The following is a 19558-nucleotide window of genomic DNA, read 5'->3' as shown; positions in this document are numbered from 1 at the left end:
ATTGTATTACCCTAAATAAATTATACTTCTTGTACTACAGTTTCCTCATCTATAAAATATAGAGAATTATAATTACTTATGCAGCTATTAACATGATCACAAGGATATATAAATTAGTTAGCATGGTCTTAGACAAACAGATTCATTAAGAGAGCAAATATTTGCTATAATTACTGTAATATTTTCCAGGATTAGGTTTTATCAAAAATGAAAAAGGAAATATTTCATTCCCTTTTTAACTCTTAATATGTATAAATAGTTGTGATTAGGTGATCCAATGTATCAAATTATAATTATTATTACTGTTATTATTTTAGGCATATACAAATATTCTATGATTTTGTGTTATGATGCTGGAATGAAATGTAAACATGTTTCAAATTAAAACATATTTTGGGTTTTCTTATTTTAAACTGGCATTTTAAAAATTACTTTAAAGCCTAGCCCCAATTCTCTTCTCTAAATAGAATTGCCACGTAACAGATTCACTTACAGCTCTGGTTACCACTTAGAAACATGATTTGAATTGAGATTCCCCATGTCATTTACTAGCCTAACTCATGCCTCTCATAGAATTATATCAATCAATACTAATTGAGGGCTCAGAGTGTGCATGGCTCTGGATGAGCTATTTTAATTTAAAAGGTAGAAATGCATTAAATACCTGCAGCATTTAGCTTGAAGTAGTTTTTGATAATTAAACCTAATCAGAACAATTTCATTTATCTTTTTATGCATTTGGTCAAACTTGCTTAATGATTTATTCGTTCATTTGCTCCAAAAACTATTATTAGTACTATTATGAGTCAAGCACTGTGCTAATACCAGAGACTAGAAAGAAAATCTGATCACAACCTTTCTCTTTGGAGGCTCAAAATCTACTAGTAAATTAGTCAAGGAAACATATATTGATACCCATATGATAAGTGAACAAAGTGCCTTTGGAACATGGAAGAAAGATCTTTCACTGCCTGAAAGAGCCAGTAAAAGCTTGCTAGATGAAGTACTCGAAGAAAAGTTAAATGACTTTATTTTGCTAGCAATAATTAATCCCATTAAAGAAATTTTTGTAAATGTAACTAAGCTAAGCAATTAAATTCAACTTTTAAGACCTTACCACTCAAACGTAATTATTGCCAACATATTAATGATTATACTTATCAGTGAAAAAAAAATCCGTGTGTGTATATGCACACCCATACCCACACAGACATGCCCAGGCACACACACCTATATATATAATATATATATATATTTGTGGATATATATATACACATACATGTATGTATACACACAAGTACAGCCACAGAAACATACACCCAACTATACTCTATTTAGTATTTAATACTTCATATTCTTGCTTTATAATTTTTCTTGATCGTATTTGCATGTAAAAATATCTACTTGATATGATTTTATAATGACTAGAATTCCATGATACAGATGTACCATAAATTATTTAACTGATCTTATTTTGTGGGACATTTAGATTTTTTTTCATTCTATCCTACTGTAATGATCAACCTTGCAGAATACATTTAGTACACTGCTTATTATTTTCATAAGATAAGTACTTAAAAATAGCCAAATAAAATAGTATGTGTATTTTAACCACAGTTAAGTATGGCCAGCTAGCCTATTAGAAATGTAAGCCGGTTTTCAGTTTCACTACTAGCTTACAAGTTTCCAAACACATTCATTTTTCTTTTTAAACTTTTAAAACGTTGTAGAAAAGAGCTAAGGTTGTTTTAATCTTTATTTCTTAATTACTATTGGAGAAAACAATTTACTTTTCTTTCTTTAAAACTTGCTTTTACAAATCTTAGTTTATTTTTCTAAGGAAGTCTATTTCCCTATTGGTTTGTAAGGTCCTTCTGTGTATTAAAAGTCTAAGACTTTGCATGTACCAGAGAAGCACTGTGTATCAAATAAATTAAGGAAATACGGATTTTTTCACTGAATATCTATTCTGAAACTTTATGCTCTAAAGATGGACATAATGTTTTATATATCCACAAGATAGGAATGTTGTTAGGAGCATTTACCAAAACATATTTGATTATGGAAACCTTTATTTTTCCTATTAACAACCTCAACACTGAAGATACTGTATCCAAAGTATTGAGTACAATATATCTTTGTAACAAAGGTCAAAAATATCTCATTATATGTTAATTGTATGCTTATTATATGTTAATTAGCATGCTAAAAGACACTCCCTAACATGCCATGGCACTGTCATGCCATTACAGTTTACAAATGCTATGGCACCCTCTGGAAATTACCCTATATGGTCTCAAATGCGGAGGAATCCTCAGTTCTGGGAAATCCCTTTCCTGGAAAACTCATGAATAATACACTCCTTGTTTGGCATATAATCAAGAAATAACTTGAGCATTGAGCAGTCCATGCCACTGCTCTGCCTATGGAGTTAGCCATTCTTTATTCCTTTACTTTCTTAACAAACTTGCTTTCACTTAAAAAAAGAAAGAAACAGCATAAGCAAAGGAGTAGAGGAAGGAAAATGTGTGAAAACGAAGGAATTTTTTATCAAGACGCAAGATGCATGAACGAAGAGCTAATAGGAAGAGTGTAGAGCTAGGTTTGGTCAGATGTGTATTTGAATCAAAATCAGTGTTCCCTGGGAAAGCAACAGGGTTCTACGTAAGGGATATACAATCAGAGAAAACGACAATAAAGAAAGAAAGAAAGAAAACCCATGCCGGTTTATAATGGCATCACAAGAATTTTAAATTATGTACATATGAATGTGTTACATTGTAGTTTTTTCTTCTCTTAGAGAGTTTGCCTTTTATCAGAGAGAATCAACTAAACTTTAAGAACCTATTTGAGAACTCTCAGTTTTAAATGATCTGACATTAAATTATATTAATGGTTTGTAAGTACAGTAAGATTACTGATATTATTAGTTAGATTTATCACTGGAACTTTAGATTCCTTTCACTGCATTTCACTGCATTATTAAATTTCCTTAAGCTGGATAAAGAACAAGGCAGAAACCATCTTCAGGATCAAGAAGCTTACACAGTAGCAGAACTGCCGTTTGAAGCTGTTATGAGTATATTTCATATAAGCAAACAGTTTCAAAACTGTTCAAATATTTATGATAAGATATTTGTTGCAATTGTCTCAAATATGAGGAAAATGTCTCTTTTTCCAAATAGCTTTGGTTAAGTGGTAGTTAGAATCTCTGAATCTTCATTGAAATTTTTCGCTGACAAGCAAATAATGTTGGCATCCTGACTTTTACTTTCCAAAAGCATACTCAATGTTGTCTACAGATAGAAAGCCAGGCATGAATTCTGGAATATTTAATCCTAATCTACTTTTATATATAATTCAAGTAATTCTGTTCAAGGGTAATCTTGACTGCTGGATTTACTGCAGGTGGGTTTGGAAGGGAACTAATTTGGGTCCAGGATTAGCTGGATATGTTAGAGAGAACAATTTGCTAGATTGCTGATTCTGATGTTAATAACCCAGATGTTAGTAAAAGCTGCCAGCTGGGAACACAATGACCAAATTCCCTGTGTATGTACTCTAATGATAATGAGTGAGTCATCTGACCACAACTAGCATTCTTGGCTTAACTATTAAGGTTATAATCTCATTGCCTCAGTTTAACACAGAGTGTAGATATTTAACAATATGAATGCTGTTAAAAAATCCACTGTTTGCTATTTTTGTGCACTCAAAATATAATCTGCCTTTATGTTTTGATTGTTTCATCTTCATGATGAATTATGCCTAAATTATGCATACAAAGTCTAATTTTATTTCACTTCTACTCAGTATTGGAAAGTACAGAAATGTATAGTAATCTACAGACATCAGTCCACAACCGTACCCCTAACCAGCTCTTAAGAGCAATGCTTCAGGAAATCATTTGAATTAGACATAAAAGAGCCAACATTTGAAATGATAGTAAATATTCTCTCTCACCTTCGTTACATGGCTATAAGGAACTAGAAAAGTTGAGGATATAGTGAAACAAAGCTTCATCTTAAGTAAAATGAAGATGAAACAAAGGTGACATTAATTTTTACATTAGCACTGTTTCCGTTTGTGGACGAATGGACCACATCAGTGGGAATTTAGCTCAGCATGTTGGTCATTACGTACAACTGATTCAGTTCTACAGTATATAGTCTAAAAGTGTGTCTCTGTCCGATGTGGCTGTTTTTATTTTTCATGGTTTGAGACAATGAGATCTATGGCTGCGGTGCCCCACATTTTTCTCCTAATGTTTTCCATCACGTAGAAAAAGTCATCTGGGAAGATACTTGAAATTAAACTATTAACATCTGTGTAGAATTCAAATCAGGCATATAATAATAGATTTTTAAATTCTTTTTGTTGATAATGAAAGGCAAAGGGAATCTATGTAATTATTTTTTTCAAACTTACTTAGAATTATGTGAATACTTTTTTCAATAGCCCACCTATATCCTTGTGAGTAAAATGTGGGCTAAACACTAAGGAGATCACCAACTTCCCAAGTCTATTGATTTACATATGGATGAAAATAGAGAACATTTATAGTTAAGCATATTCTATAAACTCTCGCCTTTGTGCACAGCATGAAAGCATTTCAGAGCTCCTCAGATTGATTAAGAGAAATGCCTCATTAAATAGCATAGAGCTCCATGCAGTATTATAAAAACAGCATGGACAGTGTTATAAAAAGTTATTTGTTAGATCAAGAAAAGAGAAATATCTGTGTAGAAACCAGAGAATTTCTGGGACCTAAAGACAGGATAGCAAAACTATTAAATTGAAGTGAATAAAATAATTTCTTTGTGCAAACACAGTATTTCAATATATAAGCCAGTAATGAGTCGATGGGTGGTATAGAGTACAATATGGGAAATGTATTATTCCTCTTGAATTTAAAGAAAATATTTAAAGCGTATTATGTTAAAATATGATGTTTACTCTGGGTTTTTGTTATCAAACTGAAGTTCCTTCCTGTTCTATTTTTTCTGAGATATTTTATTATTAATAATTAGTGATTTCCTGAATTCCTTAAAATAATTAAGTTGGTGTTCACCTTTAATCTATTAAAACATTAATTACATTATTAAATGTTCTAAGCCCAAATAATATTTTCAGTTCAAAAATTAAATCTTATTTGGTCATATTATGTTTATGTATATATCCTGGATTTAATTTGATAGTATTTACTTGGTATTTCTGCAACTATGACACAAGTGAATTTGAGCTACATTACATTTTGCACACTAGCATTATTTTATTTTTGTGTTAAAATGAGCTGAACCTAATACATAGAGCTTAGAAGTCTTCAAATTCTGCTTTGATTCTGGACCATTTGTTGAACTTTTGGTATTGCTTACCTGTAAGTCTTTAAATTCTTGTGCTTTTTAAAAATGACTTTTAAAAAGAAAACATTGATTTTTGTAATTGTGTGTTTTATAATTATTCTTCAGCCAATTTGGGAAGGTTATTTTCCATATAATTTTCCTGGAAGTAATTTATTTCCATATTGTTATTCTTGATTCCATTAGGATATCTCAATCAGTATAGTTTCTATATTTAGATGCCATTTAAAATTCTAGCAATCTTTTTTTATACATTTATTTATTGCCTTTCAGAAACCAAGGAGGACAAAAGAAAGCAATACATTTTTAAAGTGTTATAAGAAAATAACTGTCACCTGAGTTGCTTTTCTAGTTATAATATTCCTTAGAAATGAAAGAGAAGTAAAAATGTTCTCAAATTAAAAACAAGAAAATACTAGCCCTTATACTTGCTCTAAATTGTTAAAAAGTAGCTCTTAAATGAAAGAAAATATTAGAGTGAAACTTAGAACATCAGAAATAAAAGGCATTCAAAAAAGCTTGAATATCTGGCTAAATTTAAAAATATATTCTCTTCCAATTGAGTTATTTAAAATATGTCTGTCAATTCAAAGCAAAATTTATGATTGGCTAAACAGTGTCAGTGTATATAGATGTAGCTTAGAAGAAAACTATAGCCTAAAGGAGGAGAGGGTAAACTAAAATATAAGGTAGTAACATTTCACCATTAAAACTGAAGTAGTAAACTATTGATTATTAGTAAATTGTAAAACATTGAGAACTTTCTGTGTAGTTTCTAAAGCAATCACTAAAATAATATATTAAAATGGCATAGTTAAAATCACAATACATGTTTTAAAATAGAATATATAAAAAGTCATAATAATCCAAAAGTTTGAAAAAAAAGGGGAATAAATGGAAGAAAAAATACTAGAAGGAACAAAGAGAAAACAAGAAAACTGGTCGACCTAAATTTATGCATATCAAAAATTGCATTAAACGTAAATGGTCTAAGTGTAGCAATAAAAAGACAGAAATGGGAATGGGGCATGGAGCAACTGTGTGCTCTACACAAGAAACTCACTTTAACTATAATGGTATTGATATCCTAAATGTAAATTGATAAGAAAAGTTATATGTTGCAAACACTAATAAAAAATAACTGAAATGGCTGTATTGATACCAGACAAATAGGCATCAGAGCAAAGAAATTAACAGAAATGAAGACAGACATTACATATGACAAAAGTATTAATTCATTGAGATGACACAACTATCCTAAATGTGTATGTACCTAACAACACAGTTTCAGAATACGTGGAGCTAAAACAGATAATACCGAAAGAATAAATAAATAAAGCCAGAATTATAGTTGGAGACATTTCTAAGTAATAGAAAGAACTAGTAGGGAAAAAATCAACAACAATATAGAGGAATTTAAAATACCACCAAACAACATCGTATAATTGACATTTATAGAGCACTCCATACAGTCAAGGCAATAGCATATGAAAAGTTGCTATTGGTCAGTTAAAAATATTGGTCAGTTAAAAAACACATTTCAGCCTACTGGAGAAAACAAGTAGACTTAAGAAAAGTAGAAATATTTTTAACAAAATACAAAAAAATGCATTATATCAAAATTTGAGAGAGAGCTGAAGCAAAATGTAAAGTGAAGTTTAGAATATGAAATGTGTATATTGAAAGCAAGAAAAATCTCTAAATGGTAATCTAAACCTCTAAGAAATGTAAGAGTGAAAAGAGAAAATTAGACCCAAAGATGGTACAGGAAAAAATAATGAAGATTAGATGAGCAATTATTGAAATAGAAAATAAAGAAAAAATAGAATAAAGGCAAGTTTTACAAATACCAAAATCAGACAAAAGTATAACAAGAAAGAAAACATAGACATCCAAAAATATGGACACAAGCATTTTCAACAACATATTAAGTTCAACAATGCTTCAAAAAAGATAATGCAGCATGTCTCACCTGAGAACGCAAAGCTGCTAAACTGTTGAAAATCGCCTGATATACTTTACCATATATAACAAACTAAAGAAGAAAAAATTACATGATTATTATAACAGAAATAGAAAAGGGAAATACAATATCTCTTTATGAGAAAAGGTCTCAAACATTAGAAATAAAATGAAACTTTCTTAAACCCATAAAGGATCCTTACAAAAATGTCTAAAGATAATATAATATTTAATGATGAAAAACTGAATGACTTCTCCCAAGACTGATAAGAAAAAATGTCCACTTTTGCCTCTCCTATTCGATATTATACTATAACTGTATTTAGTGCAATAGGGAAACAAATGTGTACATGATATATAGATAGATAATGATTGCTATATAGTTAGATGATGATGAATATATAATCACATTCTGATGGAGATTGATAACCACATTTCCTCCATATTTGTTAAAAATTAAATTTATTAAAGATAAACTTTCAACAAAGGAAACTACAGGCTTATAAATCTCATTGATTATTTGTAAGTACTTATATAGATAGATGGATGGAGAGATAAACACTTAGAGAGAAATAAAATAATCTCAATTGCTAGCTATATTGATGGAATAAAAGCAAGAAACACATGATTATCTCAAAAGGTGCAGAAAAGGTATTTGAAAAATATTAGTACCCCTTCCTTATGAAAACACTAAGAAAACTAGAAATAGAATTCAACTTATTCACCTGATAAAGTACATCTACAAACATCTAGATACTTTCTCCCTAGGATCAGGAACAAGATAAAAATATCCACTGTCACCATTTCTATTTTCTAGCCAGAAAATTTAGGCAATAAAATAAAATAAAATTGATATATACATTACAATGGAAATAATAAAATTATCCTTGTCTGCCAATGGCATCATGTTGTAAATAGAAAATCCTAAGGACTTAGAATTCACTAAAATATATTAGAGCTAATAAACTGGTTCAGTAACGTGGCAGAATACAAGATCAATATACAAAAATTAATTGCAATCCATCTATTAACACAAGAATGGGGGGAGAGAGAGAGGTATTGGCTTATACTATTGTAAGCATTGGCAAATCCAAAATCTGCAGGGCAGGATGGCCAACTTCAGATTCTGGAAAAAGGTAATGGTGCAGTTCCATTATGAAGGCAGTTGGGGGCAGAATTCTTTCTTCTTTGGGAAACCTCAGGTTTTCCCTTAAGCCTTCAACTAATTGGATGAGGACCACATAAATTATGTGTGGTAATCTCCTTGTTCTCAAAGATCATCCATGTAAATCGTTTTTTTTTTTTTGTTTTTTTTTTTTTGAGACAGAGTCTCACTCTGTCACCCAGGCTGGAGTGCAGTGGTGTGGTCTTGCCTCACTGCAACCTCTGCCTCTCAGGTTCAAGCGATTCTCCCACCTCAGCCTCCTGAGTAGCTGGGACTACAGGCGTGCACCACCACACTCAGCCAATTTTTGTATTTTTAGTAGAGACGGGGTTTCACTATGTTGGCCAGGCTGGTCTTGAACTCCTGACCTTGTGATACGGACACCTCGGCCTCCCAAAGTGCTGGGATTACAGGCGTGAGCCACTGCGCCCGGCCCATTGATGTAAATCTTAATATCATCTAAAAAATAGCTTCAGAGAAATATTTAAATTAGTGTCTGGCCAAAAACTGGGTTCCATGACCTAGCCAATTTAACAGAAAAATAATCATTACAATTAGCAATGGAAGTCCAAAATGAAATTAAGAAACCTATTTAATTTACAGTAGCACCAAAATAAAATAAAATTTTTAGAAATAAATTTAATAAAAAATACAACACATACTCTGAAAACGATGAAACTTTACAGAAAAAAAATTAAATAAATGGAAAGATATTTCATAGATCAAAAGACTTAATGTTATTAAGATGATAATATTCTCCAAATTGATCTATGAATTCAACCCAACTCTTTCAGAAATGCAGTAACCTTCTTGCAGAAATTGACCAGCTGATCCTAAGAATAATTTTGAAATTCAAGGAAACTAAATAGCCAAAATAATCTTGAAAAAGATGTTTGAGGACTGACACCCTGCAATTTTGAAACTGACTAGAAAGCAACAGTAATTGAGGCATATCAGTGGAATGTAACTGAAAATCAGAAATACACCTACACATCTATTGTCAGCTGATTTTCAGCAATGGTGCCAAGACCATTTCATGAATAAAAAATAGTTCTTTTAATACACGGTTCTGGGACAACTGGATAAACATATGGAAAACACTGAAATTAAACCTATGCATCACACTATATAAAGTTAATTCAAGATGTATCAAATACCTAAATGTAAAAGCAAAACTGTAGAAATCTTATAAAACAGCAGTAAATCTTTATTATTTTAAAGTTGAAAATAGAGTCTTATTTATGATACCACCACCACAAGCAACAAAAGAAAAAAATGATATAATTGGACTTCATATAAAATAAAAACATATTTATTCAAAGGACACTATTAAGAAAGTGAACAAACAATCCACAAAATAGAAGAAAAAATTAAAAAATTATATACCTAACAAGGGACTTGCATCCCTAGAACATATAAGGAACTTTCACAACTCAAAAATAGCAGAAAATGACCCAATTAAAAGTAGACAAAGAACCGAAATAAAAATATTTTAAAAGAAGTTGTACAGATAACCACTAAGCCCTTGAAAAGATTCTCAGCATTATTAAATCATCAGGGAAATACAAATGAAAATCATATTGCAATGCTTTGTATCCACTTGAATTAATAGAATCAAAAAGATAATACCTAGTCTTGCTGAGAACGTGGAGAAATAAGAACCCCTCATACATTGCTTTCATGAATATAAAATGAGGCAGCTGTTTTGGAAAAGTCTGGAAGTTTCTCAAAAAGTTAAATATAGAGCTAATAATTTACACAGCAATTCCACTCCTAGGTGCAATTATATTCCACTTCAAGAAAAAAATGATATATTCACACAAAAACTTGTACACAAATGTTTAGTGCAGGAATAATCATATTAGTTAAAAGATGGAATCAACCCATATATTAATGAACTAATAAATAGATAAATAAAATGCGAGATATCCATACAATGGAATATAATTTGACCTTAAAAGGAATGGAGTACTGATACATGCTACAACATGAATAAACTTTAAAAACATTATGCTAAGCGGAAGAAGCCTGTCACAAAAGACTCGATCTTATAAGACTCCATTTATATGAGATGTCCGGAATAAGCAAATTTATAGAACTAGAACATAGATTACTTGTTGCTTACGGATGAGAAAATACAGGATTGGGAGTGATGAGTAAAGGTTAAGGAGATTATTTGGAGGTCATGAAAATGTTTTAACATTGACTATGACAATGGTTGCTTAACTCTGTGAAGATTAACTAAAATATATTAAACTACACATCTTAAATGGGTGAATTGTATGCTATGCAAATTATATCTGAATAAAATTATTACAAAAAAGCTATTTAAAGAAAACATGATTGTCTTGATAGAAAATCCTGAGTAGTCTACATAAGCTAGATTCTCACTTAAAACTAATAAGTGAGTTAACGGTGTCTCGGTACACAAGGTTAATTTTATGGGTTGAGTTGTGTCCCCCTTAAAAATGTGTATGTTGAAGTCTTCACCCCCAGTACCTCAATGTGTGGCCTTGTTTGGAAATAAGGCATAGAAGGTATGAATTAACATGAGATCATGCCGGAATAGGATGGACTTCTCATCCTGTATCACTGATGTTCTTTTTTCAAAAAAGAAATTTTGACACATACACAGGCGCACACACACACAAAGAATATTATGTGAAGAGATTATGCTGATGCCTTTACAAGACAAGAAACAGCAAAATTACTATAAAATCACCAGAAGCTAGAGAAGAGACACAGAACATATTTTGGTACTGGGAAGTGAGGTGCTGATAGATAAAAATACCCAAAAATGATGAAGTAACTTTGGAGTTGGGTAATGGGTAGAGACTGAAAAAGTTTTGAGGCACGTGATAGAAAAAGCTTAGATTGGCTTAAAGAGACTGTTGGTAAAGTCCTGACATTTGACATTAAAGGAGATTCTGGTGAATGCTCAGAAACAAAAGAGTGGAACTATATGGACAACCTCTCTCAGAGAATATATATATTATTATAAGCAGAATGGTTCTTGAAATATAAATGGTGCTTCTGGTGAAGTTTCATATAGAAATGAAGAACATACTGTACACTAATAAGAAAGGTAATCATTGTTATAAAGTGGCAGAGAACTCGAAAGAATTGTATTCTTGTTGATGGAAAGTAGAACTTTAACTGATCAACTTCAATATTTAACTGAGGAAATTTCTAAACAGATTATCAAAAGTGCAGCCTGGTCCTTCCTTTGGCCTATAAATGTGAGAAAAGAGATAAATTGAAGAGGTAATTGATAAGCAAAAAGAAAACAGAACTTGAAAATGTGGAAAACTTGTAGCCAATCCATACTGCAAAATGTTAGAAAGCTCGCTGTGGACAGACCATCATGGGCATGGATGAACAATCAGTTGAAAAAGACATTAGTTATAGAATTTGTGGATCTAATCAACCATCTCAGCAGAAATACTGCAATTTTGAACTGAAAAGGACAGAGGTGAAATAAAGGAAGGAAAATGAAATAAAGGATGAGATGAAATAAAATCCCAACTTATGGAATTTTATAGGCAGGAAATGGGTCAATGAAGATGTCTGGCTGTGGACATGTGTTATGCTTCAATAAAGGGAAAAACTGATGCTAAGGGTGGGGCCACTTCCTACGTTCTAAAGGGTGGGCTGCATATCAGGGCAGAGGGTAGGGTGGCCTCCTGAGTGGGCCAGAAAAAGAAAGCATCAAGGTAAGGGGATTATTATTATTTCTCAAGCCTTGAACTCTAGTGGAATTTCCTTGCTAGGTTTTAAATTTGTCTGGGATACATTATCCCTTTTTTTCTTCAGAATTCTCCCCTTTGAAATGGAAACATCTATCCTATGACTATCCTACCATTGTATTTTTGGAAGCAAATAACCTTTCAGTTCCACTGACAAAGAGAAATTTTGTACCAGAATGAATACTCTCAGTTTCACCCCCACCTAATTTAGATAATATTTGGATGAAATTTGGGATTTAGGGTTAATGCCATTAAGACTTCTAAGAATGTTGGAATGGGGTGAATGCATTTAGCATGTGAGAAAAGGTGAATTTTTGGGAGAAAAGGGTAAACTATTATGAGTTGAGTTGTATACCCTCAAATTTTGTATGCTAAAGTCTTAGCTCCCAGTATACCAGACAGTGACCTTATTTGGAAAAAGGGTTCTTGCACATACAACTAGTTAAGATGAAGTTGTACCAGAGTATTAAACCTGTAGTGGTCCCCTAATCCAACATGAGTGAGGTCCCTACTAGAAGTAGAAATTTGGACATTGACACAGAGTTGCATAGAAGAAAGACAATATGAAGAGACACCGGGTGAACATGGCAATCTGTAAGCCAGGGAGGGAAGCCTGGAACAGATTCTTCCTTTATAGCCCTCAGAGGGAACTAACTCTATAGAGAACTTGATTGTGAACTTCTAGTCTCCAAAACTGGAAGACAATAATTTCCTGACATTTTATCAAACCAGTTTGTGCTAATTTGTTATGGCAGCCCTACTAAACTAATAAAATATATAAAAATCAATATAATTTCTATCTACTAGCAAGAAACTATTTGAAATTTAAATTAAATACACACAACCATTTAAGTAGCACCAGTAAGATATAATGCTTATAAATCTAAATATGCCTTTAGATATATGCCAGATGTGCATAGTGAAAATGACACAAGACTGATAAAGAAATAAAAAAAGACCTGAATCAATAGATATTTTGTGTTCATGTATTTGAAGACTTAAGTTGCCAAATTCTCCTAAACTGATTCTAATTTCAATAATATCCCAATCAAATCATAGCAATTTTTGTAGATACTGACAAACTCATTTTCAAATTTGTTTGAAAAGGCAAAGTAATTATAAAAGAAAGACTTTTTAAAAAATTGATCAAATATGGAGGACACATACCACCTGATTTCAAAACTTAAGAAGCTAAAGTAATTTTTTAGTCTGGTTTTGGTAAAAGGGTACACACAGACAGATGCAGCAGAATAGAATATCCATACACATGCCCACACAATGTGATCAATTAATTTTTGACAAAGATGCACAGGCAATTAGTTTGGAAAAAAAGATAATATTGTCAAAGAAGATGCTGGAAAATTTAATATCCATATGTAAAAATAAACCTTAATATATACCTCACATATTATGCAAAAACTATCTCAAAATGGATCATAGACCTAACTATAAAAGCTAAACTATGAAGCTGTTATAAGAAAACATAGGAGAAAACATTTGGTAAAAAGTTTTTATATATGACTCTAAAATCATAATATGTTTTAAAAAAAGTTGATAAGTTGGACCTCAGCAAAATTAAAGTTAAAAGCCGAACCAGAGACTGAAGTAACATATTTGCAAATCACAATTTGACAAATGACTTTTATTAGAATATATAATAAATAACCCAATTTAATAAAAATAAACTGAGGGTTTTAGGTTTTAGTCATTTCAACAACAAAAAAACAATTAGAATGGAATTTTAAAAATTGAAAATACTAAATGCTGGCACAGATGAGAAGCAACTGTAATTCTCATACACTGCTGATAGGAAGACTACTGGTACAACCACTCTAAAGAATAGTTATGCCATTTCATATGAAGTTAAATATACACTTACTGTAAAATATGGCTATTTTACTTTTAGTGTTTTAGATTAAAAAAATGAAAACTTATATACACAGAAACCTCTATGCAAAAGTTTGTAGCAGTTTTATTCACTGTCACCCCAAGATGGAAACAACCCATATGTGCTTAAACTGGTCAATGGCTAGAAAATCTGTGGCACATCCACACAATGAAATGCTACTTAACTTTATAATCAAGTGTTACAAACTATCGACACACACAAAACATCAGTGAATCTAAAATGAATTATGACAAATGAAACAAGTCACTCAGAATAATGCATATCATCTGACTCCATTTGTAGACATTTTGGAAAAAACAAAACTGTAGGAGAGAAAGCAGATTTGTGTTTTCTAAAGCTTAGAGGTGGAGAAAAGATTTGACTACAAATAACTAAAAGCTAAAGGAATTTATTTCGGATGATAGGACTGTCCTGAGTCTTGTTTGTTGTGATGTTTACATGATGCTGCATTTGTCAAATTCATAAAACTGTAGAATCAAAAGAGTGAGCTTTACTATATTAAATTAAAAACAGACAAAATAGTATTTGTCTTACAGTCTAACTATTACCCTAGTCCAACAATAGATTCTCTGCAAAATTTAAGTATACATTAGACAGAAAGCTTAAATTGCAAATATTGATATTCTATAGGTCTAATTCATTGACTAAAAATTTAACAAAATTTTAAACGAACAAATGAGGGTTCAAAATATGTCTAGCCTAAATATTCTAAAACACACTTTAAATTATTCCTGGGTTTGAAGAAGAAATCAGAAAGAAATTACCAAGTGCTTTGAGTGAAATGACAATGATAGTTCTAAATATTAAACCTGTGTGAAGAAGTCAAAGTAGCTTTCTGATAAATAAATTGAATTTATTGAAATGATTGCAAATATTTGAACAAAAGCTTCTATCCAGAATTAGCCAAACTCAAACTCAAGGGTAAGGGTGCAGTCCTCTAGAATGCCAATTTTCCCCATGATTTTCACTCCAGCTGTAAGGAATTAAAGTCAAACAGAAAGTGAGAGGCAAGAGTCCATACAAGATTACCCTCACATCAGATGCCAAATGCAAATTCAAGGTTTCTCCAAATCACCCTCCGTTTTGATGATTCACTAAAAAGACTCATAGAACTTAGTGAAAGCTAATGTCACACCTACTGTTGAGGAGTGAAAGTACAAATTGTTTCTCACAAGGAATGAGTGCCACTCTTCAGTTTTTAAGCAGAGAAGGAACATGCTGGATCTGTATTTTGGACAGGTAACTGCGTCATACATAGAGTTTGGACTGGAGAGGGAAGATGAAAGCAGGAAGACAAGCTGATTAGAGTCTGAACTAGTGGAGTTAAAACAGGAATATTTGCTTGCTTACTTTTAAACATGTGATGGTATTTAAATGTAGTTTATCTGAGTTAATTTCTCTGCTTTTAAAATTAATTTTAGTTATCCTGCATTTTCCTATTAGCATAATTTGATCTAATTGCATGTTTAATGTAAATAGCTTTAATCACATAATTGGTATGTGTTAATGACATAATTTTACTGATGTAATAAAATCTTTAAAAGGCATGGCTAAACATAAGCCTATCACACAGCAGGGATGTGCTCCTTGAGGTCAGAGACTGTGGGAAATGGAAGGAAGCATATATTATCCAGTTCAACCCACTCATTTTAACAAGTGACATTTTACCAAATATTACAGAATGGTCATTTGTGTACCATCTGCTAAATCCATTAAAAAAATCTCAATACACTAAGTAGGATTAATTTGTTAAAAGATAAAAGGAACAAGGCCTTTAAGGAATGTACTAGGTGAGGAAGATTTGGGGATAAAGAATAGTTTGATGTATGGGAGGATTCTCAGCTCATTTAACTCATTCACTTATTTATTCATCTGAGATTTACCAGAAATCCAACTTTTCTAGGACTTTGTGCCCAGGTCTTGTTGACCACAGAATATTAGATCTGAAGCACTGTATTGCACTGCTTCTCATGAATAAGACCTCCTATGCAGTAATAAAAGTAGACATTGACGTGAATCATACAATATAAAGTAGAATGTTCTATAATAGTATAGCAAAGCACTAAGTGTTATCATAAAGGAATGAATAATGAATGTTGCTTTTAGGAACTTAGGAAGACTTTGAAGAGGGAATGATAAATGAGTTTCATCTTAAATGAGGAGCAGGAATTTAACAGATAAAATAGAGGGCAAAGCCAATTCTGTCAGAAGTAGTAACTTTTTTAAAACATAAATTATTATTACAAAGCCTAGCATGCCTGGATGCTGCAAGGATTTGTGTGGAGAGCATTTAGTCTGAAGCTAGAATATAAAGGACAAAACTTGCCATACTGAGATTGAGTGCTGCTTTATAGAAAATAAAAAATTGGTGAAGGCTTTTAAATCTAGAAAGTTATGTGATCAGAATTGTGTTTTAGAATGACAATTCTGGGGAGAGCATGAGCGTGGCTTAAAGGCATAACATGAGTTACAAATCAGTAAGACTGAAGGTTTTAAAAAAATTGTTTAAACAGGTGGTTGTAGATGTATGGCATTATTTCTGAGGACTCTGTTCTGTTCCATTGGTCTATATATCTGTTTTGGTACCAGTATCATGCTGTTTTAGTTACTGTAGCCTTGTAGTATAGTTTGAAGTCAGGTAGCATGATGCTTCCAGCTCTGTTCTTTTTGCTTAGGATTGTCTTGGCTATATGAGCTCCTTTTTGGTTCCATATAAAATTTAAAGTAGCTTTTTCTAATTCTGTGAAGAAATTCAGTGGTGGCTTCATGGGGATAGCATGGAATCCACAAATTACTTTGGGCAGTATGGCCATTTTCATGATATTGATTCTTCCTATCCATGAGCATGGAATGTTTTCCCATTTGTTTGTGTTCTCTCTTATTTCCTTGAGCAGTGGTTTGTAGTTCTCCTTGAAGAGGTCCTTCACATCCCTTGTAGGCTGAATTCCTAGGTAGTTTATTCTATCTGTAGCAATTGGGATGAGAGTTCACTCATGATTTGGCTGTTTGTCTATTACCGGTGTATAGGAATGCTTGTGATTTTTGCACATTAATTTTGGATTCTGAGACTTTGCTGAAGTTGCTTATCAGCTCAAGGAGATTTTGGGCTGAGACAATGGGATTTTCTAAATAGACAATCATGTCATCTGCAAACGGAGACAATTTGACTTCCTCTCTTCCTATTTGAAAACCTTTCATTTCTTTCTCCTGCCTGATTGCCATGGCCAGAACTTCCAATACTATGTTAAATAGGAGTGGTGAGAGAGGGCATCCTTGTCTTGTGCCAGTTTTCAAAGGGAATGCTTCCAGCTTTTGCCTAGTCAGTATGATAGTGGCTGTGGGTTTGTCATAAATAGCTCTTATTCTTTTGAGATACATCCATCAATACCTGGTTTATTGAGAGTTTTTAGCCTGAAGGGGTGTTGAATTTTATCGAAGGCCTTTCTGCATCTATTGAGATAATCATGTGGTTTTTTTCATTGGTTCTGTTTATGTGATGGATTATGTTTACTGGTTTGCATATGTTGAACCAGCCTTGCATCCCAGGGATGAAGCCAACTTGATTGTGTTGATTAAGCTTTTTGATGTGCTGCTGGATTTGGTTCACCAGTTTTTAATGGAGGATTTTCTCATCGATGTTTGTCAGCCTGACAAAAACAAGCAACTGGGAAAGGATTCCCTATTTAATAAATGGTGTTGGGAAAATTGGCTAGCCATATGCAGAAAACTGAAACTGGACCCCTTCCTAACATCTTATTCAAAAACTATCTCAAGATGGATTAAAGACTTAAAGTAAGACCTAAAACCATAAAAACCCTAGCAGAAAACCCAGGCAATACCACTCAGGACATAGGCATGGGCAAAGACATCATGACTAAAACACCAATAGCAATGGTAAGAAAAGCCAAAATTGACAATTGGGATCTAATTAAACTAAAGAGTTTCTGCACAGCGAAAGAAACTACCGTCAGAGTGAACAGGCAACCTACAAAATGGGAGAAAATTTTTGCAATCTATCCATCTGACAAAGGGCTAATATCCAGAATCTACAAAGAACTTAAACAAATTTACAAGACAAAAACAACCTCATCAAGAAGGTGGGTGAAGGATTTGAACAGACATTTCTCAAAAGAAGACATTTATGCACCCAACAAACATATGAAAACTCATCACTGGTTGTTAGAGAAATGCAAGTCAAAACCACAATGATATACCATCTCACGCCAGTTAGAATGGTGATCATGAAAAAGTCAGGAAACAACAGGTGCTGGAGAGGATGTGGAGAAATAGGAATGCTTTTACACTGTTGGTGGGAGTGTAAATTAGTTCAACCGTTGTGGAAGACAGTGTGGCGATTCTTCAAGGATCTACAATCAGAAATACCATTTGACCCATCAATCTCATTACTGGGTATATACCCAAAGGATTATAAATCATTCTAATATAAAGACACATGTACATGTATGTTTATTGCAACACTGTTCACAATAGCAAAAACTTGGAACCAACCCAAATGCCCATCAGTGATACATTGGATAAAGAAAATGTAGCACATACACACCATGGAATACTATGCAGCCATAAAAATGGATGAGTTCATGTCCTTTGCAGGGACATGGATGAAGCTGGAAACCATCATTCTCAGCAAACTAACACAGGAGTAGAAAACCAAAGACTGAATGTTCTCACTCATAAGTGGGAGATGAACAATGAGAACACATGGACACAGGAATGGGAACATCACACACTGGGGCCTGTCAGGGGATGGGGGTCTAGGGGAGGGATAGCATTAGGAAAAATACCTAATGTAGATGACAGGTTGATGGGTGCAGCAAATCACCACATCACATGTATACTTGTGTAACAAACCTGATGTTCTGCACATGTTTCCAAGAACTTAAAGTATTAAAAAAAAAAAAGACAGAGGAAAAACAATTGTTTAAACCAAAGATGGGTTGAACTATGGAGGTTGAAAAAAAATCAATATGTAAAATATGTGCATGTTCCAGTGATATTATAAATATCATAAATATAGAGGGACATCAAATATAATACTAAAGATACATATAAAGATAACATTATGACTTACTAGAATAACAAATGGGAAATAATCATGGGAAGAGGCAGGAAAGAATCACTGTTAGACTGCATAGATGATAATATCTACAGCCATGCTAAGAAATAGGACAACAGGCTTAAGGGGGGAAGACAGGGATTTCATCATACATCTGTTGAAAACATGGGATAACTAAGATTACATATTTATTCAGCCAGTATTATTATGCTTCAGGCATTTGCATAGCATTTTCACAATTTTTGTTAAATCTCACCATCAGTACTATAATTTGCTTAATATTTATCTTTAAATTGATTCACATTTTTACTTACATACATTTATTTTAAAAAGAAAACCTTC

General features: G+C 32.5%; 1 long non-coding RNA gene across 4 annotated transcripts in view; it reads left to right on the top strand.

Annotated features, from left to right (window-relative positions):
• Nucleotides 1–19558, top strand: part of LOC134810405 (uncharacterized) — a 361094-nt gene that overhangs the window by 150137 nt on the left and 191399 nt on the right. The gene's annotated exons all lie outside the window — the stretch shown is intronic.

Source organism: Pan troglodytes, chromosome 6 (genome assembly GCF_028858775.2).
Source record: "Pan troglodytes isolate AG18354 chromosome 6, NHGRI_mPanTro3-v2.0_pri, whole genome shotgun sequence".
Classification (NCBI taxonomy): domain Eukaryota; kingdom Metazoa; phylum Chordata; class Mammalia; order Primates; family Hominidae; genus Pan; species Pan troglodytes.
The sequence above is the reverse complement of the archived record's forward strand: the minus strand, read 5'-3'. Positions and strand labels throughout refer to the sequence as shown.